At 38.3% G+C, this 12,954-nt stretch overlaps 1 protein-coding gene across 3 annotated transcripts in view; it reads right to left on the bottom strand.

The window, feature by feature from the left end:
• LOC136857706 (inactive histone-lysine N-methyltransferase 2E) overlaps window positions 1-12,954 on the bottom strand; it is a 335,033-nt gene that overhangs the window by 173,031 nt on the left and 149,048 nt on the right. The gene's annotated exons all lie outside the window — the stretch shown is intronic.

Here is a 12,954-nt window from a genome sequence, read left to right as displayed (position 1 = left end):
ACGTGAGACCAACGTGTCACCACAATTTCAACACAATGTTACGACTACAATTTTGGCCCAAGATGACTAAAAGGTACATTTATGTAATGAGATGCAATATTTTATACTCTATAGTAAGAAAAAAAGAATGGCCTGGATGGATTTACTTTTTACTGCATATGTGGCACTTAAGGTGTTAAGGACCATCATTAACTTAACATTGGCATCATAATACCGAAAAGAACTCGTTGAAAATTTTCCGGCAATACCTGTTCCATGCGTCTCTACAATACAATGATCCATCAGGAAATTATTCTTGGTGTCTATAAAACTGTTACCTTTACGGAGCGTCAGATATAACCGGCTACTGCTACACGCACGTCTCGCTTGTCAGGTTCGGCCAAATTCAGCGGCTAGCGATGTATAGGCCTAATCACAAACGTTGAAAGTCAACGAACAAGTTTATTGCGCCACGGTATGGCCCTTCAGCCCTTGCATTTTTCGTGCACATACCTCACAATTTCATGTTCGACTTCTTTAAAGCGTCCTTGTTGCGGACCACTGATGCATTTTTTGTACAGTACGCATTTTTTTAGCTCTTTGTCTTCATGCTAACGCCAAATACTGGCTTTAGTTAGGCCTATGCCGTATGTTCTTGCGGCTGCACAATTATTTTACAGTTTCAGTGTTTAATAAACACCAACTTAAAATTGGCATCATAATATCGACTAGAACCCATTGAAAATTTGCGGCAATACCTTTTCCACGTACCGTATCTTTACAATACGACTATCCATCACGAAAATACTCCTGCTGTCTATAAACCCTAATTTTACTAAGCGTCAAGTACAATAGACGCGTTATGACTGCCACTGAGTAGCCATGGCTTTTCTAAGAATTCGAAGGGTCACAGGGTTTGCTGCCATTCTGCAGATTTGAGAAACACACAGGCACTGCACAACTGGTTGTCACGGCTAGCGATGTGTAGTAAAGAGGTGGTCGTTTATTGTCAACGTGTTATGTGTGCGTGTGAAAAGAAGCAGCGTGGTTACGGCGGTAGTTGCCAGTGGTATCAATTAACTTACTGTTAGGCCGCGAATGCAACAACCCTTCAGTTTTCCCATGAGATTCTGAGAAAAAAAAGTCTTGGATTCGGAAAAATACGGTATCACTCCAGAGATTTCTGTGGCAAACACCTCAGCTTTCTTCTTCAAACAGCGTCACCTAACCTAACCATATATGTAGCCCATCATGAAAACATATTTGAAACGCATGTAGAGAAATAACTTCCACGCAAAAAATTTACATGTAAATAGCTGTAACTAGACGCGAGAAGATATGAAATATCCTCTGAAATCAGTGATGTACTCTGCCATATCTTGAAGTGTATCACATGCTTACTTAATTTCCGTATATTACATTAAAATGAAGATATCGTTTACTTCAGTCTTTATTTTTAACGAGTTAACAACTGCTATCCGCTACGTTATTTACGCATTTATTACGAAAACGTGTTATCCTCTTTCATTACAAATTTTCTTTAGAGAACAGCAGTTGATGGGCGTTACTAATCAACTCCACCATTGCCCTTTGAATGTCAACGAGAAAGATCGCAAATGCACAATACCGTACTGAAGATGATCGATCGCATTTTGTTGCAAACGTTTCAGTTTTCTTCTTCAACGTATCCTAACTTAACTGTACTATACGTATGATGAAAACACACTTCAAGCACCAGTAGAGAAACTATAACTTTCTCGTTATAAATTTTCATAATAGCCTTTCCGTAATTTAACCAGACGCGACAAAATATAAACTAACCTCTGAAATCCATTAACCACTCTGCCATATCTCAAGGTTTATCCCATTCTTACATAATTGCAGTATTTAGCCTCAAAATTAAGCAGTAGTTTAGTCAGCCTTAATTTTTAACGAGTTAACAACGGTTATCGGACACGTTATTTACGCATTTATTACGAAAATATGTTCTCTTTCATTTCAAATTTTCTTTACGGAACAGCTGTCGGCGGGTATTACTAATCACCTTCGAATGTAGACGAGATAAATCGCTTAGTGCACATAGCGAGGAAACTATGCCGAAGGTAATCTATCGCATGCAATATCATCGATGGGGTGTATAAATATTGGTAACGGAAAAATCGCGCGCGCTTAATCGCTCGTAATAACAGATGCGCCAGTGATAGGGTTCTCGCTGTAACCAAAGAACGATACACAGTTTAATATAGGAATTTTGAAGGGACAGAAAAAATTCGTCGCTATAACGGAGTTCTTGTTATATGCCGTACTCGCTATAGCGGACTTCTACTGTATTTTCAAAAAGTCTAAAGCATTCACTCACATTGCAAAACTTTCCTAGTGCCCTTTGTATAGTGATTACAAATGTTGATTTTAAAAGAAGCTTACGATTGTGTACCCGGATCGAAGGTACCAAAGGAAACGATTGGAAAACAAATGATAGCGTATGTCGAAGCTATGTACAAAATTTGTTGTTGCAGTGCCGAGACTCTAGTGGGTAATGTTGTGTGCAGATGGTGGTGTGGTGTGGGGAGCAAACAGAAGGGCAACTTGACATAAGTTAAATTATTAACCCTTTAAGACGTAGCGGTATCGATTGAGACCACCTAAAATTTTATTTAATATCTTCCTTATGCCTCGGTATTATCTGAAACCACTTTGCATTGCCTCTGTGAAGTGCTGTTCTCTGGTGGTGATTTGGTTATCTCTTTTTTTTTTTTTTTTTTTGGCAAGTTGCTTTACGTCGCACCGACACAGATAGGTCTTACAGCGACGATGGACAGGAAAGGGCTAGGAGGGGAAGGAAGCGGCCGTGGCCTTAATTAAGGTACAACCCCAGCATTTGCCTGGTGGGAAAATGGAAAACCACCTTCAGGGCTGCTGCCAGTGGGATTCGAACCCACTATCTCCCGAATTCTGGATACTGGCCGCAATTAAGCGACTGCAGCTATCAAGCTCGGTTATGATGAATTTTGGAACTGATGAAATCGGATGATATGTATAGACATTCCATGAAGATATTTTGTGTTTCAAGTATTGTGTAGCAGTTGTTTTGAAAGTGTAATTTACTTTGGTGCAATTTGATTTGATTGTTCGGATTTCAGACATCTATTGTTGTGATATCTAAGAAACTAATTGAAAATAATAAATATATGATACGATACTTCTACTCTAGAAGTAGGAACTTCAAACAGACTAACGCTGCAGATACTTTTAAGACATACATTACATCTGGAGAATGAAATGACTACATTGTTTACTACGGACATCCATGTCTACATGGGGCATTTTCTGGTTACACGAGACTGTCATTTAGACCTACCCTCATTTATTGAATAATTTTAGCAGTGTTTCCGACAAATGCTTCAATGTTTACTAGCACTTCTCACCATACTACGATTTTTATCCAATATTCCAAGATGTCTTAATCTATACAGTCTCCAATTCGACTGCATTTTCATTCTAATTTTTAAATATTAGACTTAACCTCATCAAATACTGTATCTTTTAATTGTACTATTCTTATCCTGTGAAGCCTTGGTTTTGATAATCTGTTCTCCAGGCGTGATAGATATTGTTCAAGCTTTTTATCAAAATTATCCATTTCAGTGTCGCACACGGATTATTTTTAAAATACAATGTGACACAATTACTTTTAGACGAACGAGTTAACTTTTCAAAGTGATTTTAGTATGTGTACTTATTTTATTCAATATTTTTTGCTGTAATTATTATGCAACCACAGTATCAATACCATTAAGTGTTCATCAATACATTTTATGTAATTTGTTAAGATTCCTGAGACCAGTGCGTGTTTTAAGATTGAACGAGGCTGATGATGCCCAATAAAAAGTGGGCGAAATATGTACCTTTAAAATTCTGGTAATTTCTATGTGTATTTGACCACACAATAGTGGAATAAATTGTATTCAATAGGTGGTATTAAAAATTACTCCTTATGTAAACTTTGTGATAAGTTTAGCACTAGTCGAGTAACTCGTCAAACAGACTCCCTTCCTGAAGAAGAGTAAGGAGTAATTGGAAAGGGATTCCAGCCCTGAAACATGACAAAGAACTCGAGAGGGGTGACTGTGACTGGCCTAGCTCTGAAACATGACAAAGAACTCGAGAGGAGTGACTGTGACAAGTTAGATCTGATGGTATAACTTGTGTGAAATGGAAGGACAAGCGTACAGTGATGTTCTTGTCAACTATTGAATCACCTGCAGAAGTAACCACAGTAAACAGAAAAAACTTGGATGGTAGTGTTACGTAAGTAACATGCCCGAAAATTGCACTATCTTACACAGGAAATATGGGACGTGTAGACAAGGCACACATGCTAAAATCCTTCTATGCTCTTCATAGAAAGTCAAAACGATCATGGTTGAGATTATTTTGGCATTTCGTTGACGTTTCAGTTGTGAACGGTTATATTATGTACCGCTTAGGTAATGCAAATAAGAATATGCGTCAGAAAGAATTTCGTAGAAATGTTGTTTCTGGCCTAGTAGGAAGTAACGAGTTTCAAGAACTCTCCTGGCCCATCTACCACTCCTAAACTGATGAGTTTTAAACCTGAAGTGGCAGCAGAGAAAAGAAAGCCTGAAGCAAAACACATGCCAATGCATAGGTCTCAAAACACTGTGGATAATGCAGTACGAAGAAAGTACCTCACAGGACAAGACAGTCATGTACGACATGTGGGGTTGGTTTGTGCCTTTCATCTGACAGGAACTGATTCCTCCCTCTCGAGCAGTGATTGATTATTTAGTGAAGACTGAACAATACTTTGTGTCTTATGTAAAAGTTGAAGTTTGTGTAATTTGAGTAAAAGACTCTTGCTGTTAAGCAGTGCCCTACAGGCACAGTGGTCTCAAATGAAACCAAAACATAATTTTGCTCATTTTACTTTAAAAATTTGTTTTATAGAAATATTACTTTGTTTTGATGACTTGCATATGTAATTGCCAATTTTCCTCTCAAAATTCGAAAGAAAAAAAAAAAGTTCTGTGCCTCAAAGGGTTAAAATTATCGAATAAAAATCAGTGTGGAAAAGAGTAAGACAATGGTGCTTACTAGAGAAGGGAAGAGAAAGAAATTCTAAACAAAAAGGAAGAAAAGTTAGAAATTGTGAACAGCTTACAGTACTTGCAAAGTGAAGTGATGCAGGATAGGAAATGTCGATAAGTAAAACGATTCAAACTAGAAATGCACTCTACAAGTATCAGAAACCTGGTGTGAAGGAAGGATGTACCAATGAAGTGTGAAGAGGTGATTTAATAAGATGTACTACTACCCAGTACTGTCATATGCAGCGGAGACCTGAGCACTGACTGAAGGACAGGAGAATAAAATAAAATCCAGCACAGTGAAATTAAATATTTATTGAAGGAAAGACAACAAAGGATAGTAAGAAATGAGAACGTCAGAAAGGAAACCAGAGTGGAAAAAACGCTTTACGATGGGATGAAGAGGGTTTAGACATGTAAATAGGATGGAGGAGCAAAGAATACCAAAACAGATGCAGTTTGAGGGAAAGAAAGTGAAAGAAAGACCTAGAACAAAGTGGAGCGATTCAACAAAGAGGCATGCTAAAGAAGAAACCTGGACTGGAACAAATTGATGGAAGAGGAATGGTGGAGAGAGGAAGGTGGAAAAGGGCCATAAATGCCCTGACCCAGCAGGAGCTGGGTAAGGGGAGACAAGGAAGATGGTGAATTCAAACGAAACGTCCGACTAACATGAAGCCCAGTCCTAGATGTTGAGGGCAATGAGATTCTTCAAACAAAAAACCAATGGACTTTTCTTTTCCTCTAATGCACCCTCAAGACCTCTGAAACATGCAAATTTGACACTGAACAGTGCGAGTTATTTCCTTAAATTCTGAAAGCTACAAGAGATTGTGGGAAACTGTTCTCATCATAGATACAAGGAAGACTACTGTACTCCATAGAAGTTGCTTGCTTACACAAAGATCTTACCAATATCACTGTTAACCCCAAATTCATCAATAGGGGAGTTGCCAACGTTGTTTCATCACAGAAGCCATCCTCTTCAATATTCTCCTAAAATTGGATATAGCCAGTAGATATGTTAGAGTGGTGATCTGCTTGTACTTCAAGCAGTTCGTCTGAAATACAAATGTTTATATTTGTGTACTATTCAAGAGTGTCCTTTGATGTCATAATAATGTGAGAGGAAACATAAAAAGTCAAAGTTCAGACGATTGCTGGTGGTTATACAACATGGACAAAGACTGCAGTACTGCAGAAAATGGTATCTCTGCATTAGAAGACAACTGAGAGAAGAAATCTCTAGGTTTCAGTGACAGTGATGCTGATCTTCACTGTGAGCCTTCAGGTACTTCAAGAGCACACTGAACCAACTTCTTCCAATCCTTCAAATGATGTGAATAAAAGGTTATCATCCAATGGCAGGACTGCCAAGGTATCAAGTCAATAATGTCAAAGAAATTATTATTAAACATGACAAAGGGTTTTCACAACCAAAGTTGTGTTACTGTAAACTGAAAATTAAGATAGCCTACGGAAATAACTGGAAAATAGATATTTCAAACGTAAAGATTGTCATCACAAAAAATACCATATTTACTCACATAATTAATATAAAATGTATGTATGTATTTTTGTTGGATATTCAGCCCGAAGGCTGCTTGGATCCTCAACAGGTCCACCATTAGCTGTCATAGATGGCCTAGGTGTAACTGAGAAGGCGTACTAGGGAAATGAGGAGTGAGGTAGTTTCACGTTGCTTTCCTCACTGAGCCAGAAGTTACTATTGCATATCAGTCTGCCAAGCCCACTGAAAAGCGTGCATCAACCGACCCTATAAGCGACATTTTAAAGTGGAATTCTACTATTGTTTTGTTAGTCTATCGGCAACTGCTGGCAGAGATAATTTCCGTAAGTGTGAAATGGAAATTTAGGGGAAATCAAAATTTGATTGCTCCCTTTTCCATGATCAGTATTTGTTTAAACTGATTGTATCACCAGAAAGTATTGGCAGTCGTGTCCGGCTCCATGGCTAAATGGTTAGCGTACTGGCCTTTGGTCACAGGGGTCCCGGGTTCGATTTCCGGCAGGGTCGGGAATTTTAACCATAATTAGTTCATTTCGCTGGCATGAGGGCTGGGTGTATGTGTCGTCTTCATCATTTCATCCTATTCAAGACATGCAGGTCGCCTACGGGCGTCAAATAAAAAGACCTGCGTCTGGAGAGCCAAACATGTCCTCGGACACTCCCGGCACTAAAAGCCATACGCCTTTTCCAATTTCATTGGCAATCGTCCTATAAGACAAGAGTTTTGTGTAGATCCAACACATGTATGCCACTGGCATTAACAAAAAAGAGAGCAGTTAGTGTGCCACGAGGAATGCCTTATAATTTCAGGGGGGAAATCAGAGCAGTATCAAAAAATTGAAAAAGAGCTGATAAAATACCGTACAATCCCGAATACCACCCACACCTTTTTTCCCCAAAATATTGGTTCTAAATCTTGGGTGCGGGTCATATTCAAGCAGTTCATTCTCGTAAATATTTACTACGTTTACATGGAGTATTGAAATAGATTTGAATGTGATTAACGTACTCAATATACCACATGCAAACAGGCATTCAGGTCTAATTGTGTTTTAGTTGCGTTCTAGAAAACAACATCGATTTCTTTCTCAATACGGATACAGTGGCATGTAAACGCGAAATGTAAGGTAATAAAATACGGTAAATCAGAGAATATGGGCAAATATGAAAGCCGCTGCTGCGGATGATCGTCATTTGTTGCTGGCATTCTGGGTGCGTGAATACCTAATCTCAAAGGATATCGTACTTTGCAAGAGTCAAGAGTGTTGGTGACGGCATGACCGACTCCAATCCTCACATTAGAGTTTCGTACCTGTCCCGTGAAAGTGCTGCCTCGATAGTCGGAGTGCAGTGTTTTCGGAAATTGAAGAAAGATTCCACAAATTTGTGACAAAAAAACGTGAGTAAGGATTTGGTGTTTCTAGTGAAATGTGTCAATTGAAAGGACTCAAGATCTCAAAAGAACTCAAAACACAGGGTTTTACTACAAGCCGCGGATGGATCCGAAACTTATATCAGAGAAAGGGATTGTGCATTCAGAGACATACGTCTATTTCACAACGTCTCCCTGGGGAGTATGAAGAAAAATTAACAGCCTTTCAGCATCACATTAGTCATTTTTTTCTAAAAAGCAAAATTCTTATTTACTGTCGCAAAACTGGGAATGCTGAACAGAAAACCTGTCTATTTTGAAATGCCATTGGAAAATACAGTGGATACGAAGGGTTCTAAAAGTGTAACCATCAGAACAGGTGGTAACGAAAAGCAACGATGCACGTTAATGTTGTGTGTATTAGCAGATGGAACCGAACTCCCTCCATACGTGGTTCTGAAAAGAAAAACACTTCCAAAAGGAAACTTGCCGTCCGGTGTTATTGTTAGAACACATGAGTCCGTCTGGATGGACAGTGCGTTAGTTGAGGACTGGGTGAAGGGCGTTTGGTAACGTCACCCAGGAGCTTTGTTACAACAACGAAACATGCTTGTATTGGACAGTTACCAAGGTCATACAACCGACGCCGTAAAAGATATGATGAGGAAAGAAAAAAACTGATCTTGCAATAATTCCCGGAGGAATCACTTCTATTCTACGCCGTTGGATATGTGCATGAACTGGCATTTCAAAAGTGCAATGAAACAGTTGTACACCGAATGGGTGTCTGATGGTGATCAACACTATAAATTGAGGATAATTATGTCCACCTTTTCAATACAAATACAACGTGACGTCATTAACACATCACAAATTTATTACCTTTCAAAAAATTGGGACCGGTTTCGGCATTATTTGTATGCCATCATCAGCCATAGGAAACTTTGTAACAAGGCTTAAGTACAATATTAACATAACATACAACATAAATATTATATAAAAATTGACCATATTCTTACATAACTATTAAAAAATTTTGGTGTAGTCCTTAAAACATAACATTAAAATTGGTAGCATATTGTATGCAACATGTTATGACTAGAGTTTGTGATTTTTAGCATTTGCGATAAATGCGAAATATGCCGATACTTTGTCATTGTATGTGCCTTCATCTTATATGACCCATACGGGTGGTTTTTAGCGATTTCGAATTCGCGATAAAATGCGAAATTGGTTCAAAATGCGAAATTATACAATTTATGCGAAATAGATGCGAAACTCTCAGTTTTATACGAAATAAACATATATTTTTAAAAACTATTAATTTTTCTTAAAAATAAGATATAAATGTTGTTATTTATTTCAGGAGAAATAATTATTACGGCGCCCATTGCGATCGTAAAGCGGTAAAATGCTTTGACAGACACTTCGGTCTTGGTGCACGGAACATCTATAAGTTCATTATTGCAGTTAGCTGGTCGGAGAGATTTATTCTCTTTGTTTTGCAGCCTAACCGATTGATGTCAGATGATACCTGAAGCTATTTTCTCTGTGTAAATAGTAACGCTGAGCTGAAATACGGAAAATAAAAAGCACCTCATTTTGCCGTTCGTTGTAAACAATCATGGCGGCATCCAAGCGCGGCATGGATGAGTTTATTCGTAACTGGCTTGAAAATAGTGATGTTGAAAGTGGAAGAGATTCTCTGGAGAGTGAAAAATACTTCTTCAAATGACAGTGATGAAAGTGATTCCGATTTCAGTTCCAAGATGATAGTGCCAATTGAAACTACGTGACAAAACCAGAATGCAACAAGAGCGAGTGAGAAGTCTAGTTTTCCTTTTTTTTTCTTTTTTGCTAGCTGCTTTACGTCGCACCGACACAGACAGGTCTTACGGCGACGATGGGATAGGAAAGGCCTAGGAATGGGAAGGAAGCGACCGTAGCCTTAATTACGGTACAGTCCCAGCAGTTCCGAGATGATAGTGCCAATTGAAACTACGTGACAAAACCAGAATGCAACAAGAGCGAGTGAGAAGTCTAGTTTTCCTTTTTTTTTTCTTTTTTGCTAGCTGCTTTACGTCGCACCGACACAGACAGGTCTTACGGCGACGATGGGATAGGAAAGGCCTAGGAATGGGAAGGAAGCGACCGTAGCCTTAATTACGGTACAGTCCCAGCACTTGCCTGGTGTGAAAATGGGAAACCACGGAAAATCATCTTCAGGGCTGCCGACAGTGGGGTTCGAACCCACTATCTCCTTGATGCGAGCTCACAGCTGCGCGCTCCTAACCGCACGGACAACTCGCCCGTTGAGAAGTCTAGTAAAATGATACTTGGAATTATGATCTTATTGACAATAAGCCTCTTTCTGTAACATGTAAACCAGTTTTTGAAATTCACTCTATAGTGAGGAGGGGGTTGGGTAATAATCCAAAAAAATGGACGTAGGGAATTAATTTCTAACCCCACAGTTCTGGGATCACGTTACTAAGGAAACCAATACCTATGCCTCTACATTTCTTGCTAATTTATCTGCTTCCGTTGAAACCAGTAATACTTACAAACAAAAACATTGGTTTCCTGTTACTATAGATGAGCTAAAAGCTTACTTTGCTTTGTGTATTCTTATGTAGCCTATGTGATTAATCAAATTTATGTTAAAGTGACGAAAAAATAAATAGTATGTAAGGGAATATTTCTTTTCACAAATAATGGAAGGCCAAAGGTTTAAATCATTCAATGTGTGGAATTTCTTTCACTGGCTAAAGAGCACTGCAAAGATCAGTCAATCAAACAGCAAATACACTTTCAAGCACCACGTTCATTCTCTTTGTGTGTTGACCCTTGATCTTAGTTGGTTATTCTTAACATTGGTGTTGAGTAGTAGTTCTGTTTAAAAGTACGGTAGCGATTTATTTTATTGTCCGTTAGTCATGGGTAGAAGCGAAGTGACGATCAAACAGCATGCCGAAAGGCACAAATCGGGCCATTTTAATGTAAGAATACGGATGGCCTATATTGATGTGCCGACTCTGCAATCAAAAACTTGAAGAAGAAAAATAATATTTTGCAGGCTTTTCTTTGCCTTGGCAGCACTTCTGTGCATTTGGGCCTCTACGAACAGTGTCGATGTAGAGTTTTTTTTTTTTTTAGCAAGTACAACATAATTGTTACTGATAGGCGGTCTCAAATGAAGGAGGACACCTTTTAAATAATTGGCATGTTGTACTTAAATCATCATTGAAATTCCTCTTTCTTGTAGGTGTGTTGTACTGTGATAAATAAATACGTTCAGAATAGTATTTTTCACTTTGAAATTGTGCTTGTAAATTTGAAAATAAGCATATTCCTGTGTGTTCGTTAATACTTCTTGCAGTCTTATGTTGATGTTTGTCTTATTTTCCATAGTGAATTCAAAACTGCATGACGAGCAATGTGTGATTAAACAGTATGATTTTATTCCCAACTGTTGTGTGTGCAGTTTAGTAAATTATGCCTATTTTAACCAATTTGCTACAAAATGCTAAATTTGAGAAGTTTAGATGCTACAAAACGTTAAATTTGAAAATCAAAACGCTAAATCACTGATTTTTAAATGCTATAAATCACGAACTCTAGTTATGACTTATTACTTCTATACAATTTTTGACTAAAGTTAAAGCTTTTTTTTGCTAGTTGCTTTACGTCGCACCGACTCAGATAGGTCTTATGGCGACGATGGGACAGGAAAGGGCTAGGAGTGGGAAGGAAGCGGCCGTGGCCTTAATTAAGGTACAGCCCCAGCATTTGCCTGGTGTGAAAATGGGAAACCACGGAAAACCATTTTCAGGGCTGCCGATAGTGGGGTTCGAACCTACTATCTCCCGAATACTGGACACTGGCCGCAATTAAGCGACTGCAGCTATCGAGCTCGGTAAAGTTAAAGCTTTGTCAGGTTCTTTAAATATTACAAAATGCTGATTTAGCATCCAGTTTTTTTTTTTTTTTTTTTTTTACTACTACTACTATTACTACTACTAGGGGTTTAATCTTAAGTTTTAAGGACTACACCAAAATGTTTTAATAGTTATGTAAGAATATGGTCAATTTTTATATAATATTTATGTTGTATGTTATGTTAATATTGTACTTAAGCCTTGTCACAAAGTTTCCTATGGCTGATGATGGCATACAAATAATGCCAAAACCGGTCTCAATTTTCTGAAAGGTAATAAATTCGTGATGTGTTAATGACGTCACACTGTATTTGTATTGAAAAGGTGGACATAATTATCCTCAATTTATAGTGTAAATCTAGATTCAATACAGGCCAAAATGAAGTTCTTAACTTTAAATGATGGTGACCACGCGTTAACACCAACTGGATGAGTGAAGAGGCCTGAAGTGGGCTAATATGCAGCTGGATCAAGTCCGCACGGGCGCGCATTCTCAACGATCTAGTGTCTAAAAGCTTAAAGAAATGTGAAATTTCAAATTCAGTGGACGGTAGTGAGGACGACTATTTTTGGAAGGTTGCCAGCGACGAAAGTTCCTATGGTGAAACTTCAGATGACGATGGTGAACTGTGAATGATCTGAGTATTGGACCGATTTTATTTAAGATTTTTGTGTTGATTTTATTAATTGTAAGCTGTCTGAATGTATATTTGTGGTATATTTGAAGAAAATTAAATAGGTATGCAAGTTACTTGATTTTTGACTTTTTTCTGTACTTTGCCTTCTCAAATTTAGGGTGCAGGTCTTATTCGGTGGCGGGTGGTATTCGAGATTATACGGTATGTAACATGATTAAGAAAGGATGGCTATTGAGTTTCACACAAAATGTAAGGCGCTGGATATTGCAAAGAAAAACAATATAGGAATGTCAAAATACCAAGCAGAGAGTGGCTGTGTAGATTCATGAGGAAGAATTAACGTTTCTCTTCGAAGGAGGAATTCTCTATGCCAGCAACTGCCGATTAA

Source organism: Anabrus simplex, chromosome 1 (genome assembly GCF_040414725.1).
Source record: "Anabrus simplex isolate iqAnaSimp1 chromosome 1, ASM4041472v1, whole genome shotgun sequence".
Taxonomy (NCBI): Eukaryota; Metazoa; Arthropoda; class Insecta; order Orthoptera; family Tettigoniidae; genus Anabrus; species Anabrus simplex.
Note: the sequence above shows the minus strand (reverse complement) of the source record. Positions and strands in the feature narration are given on the sequence as shown.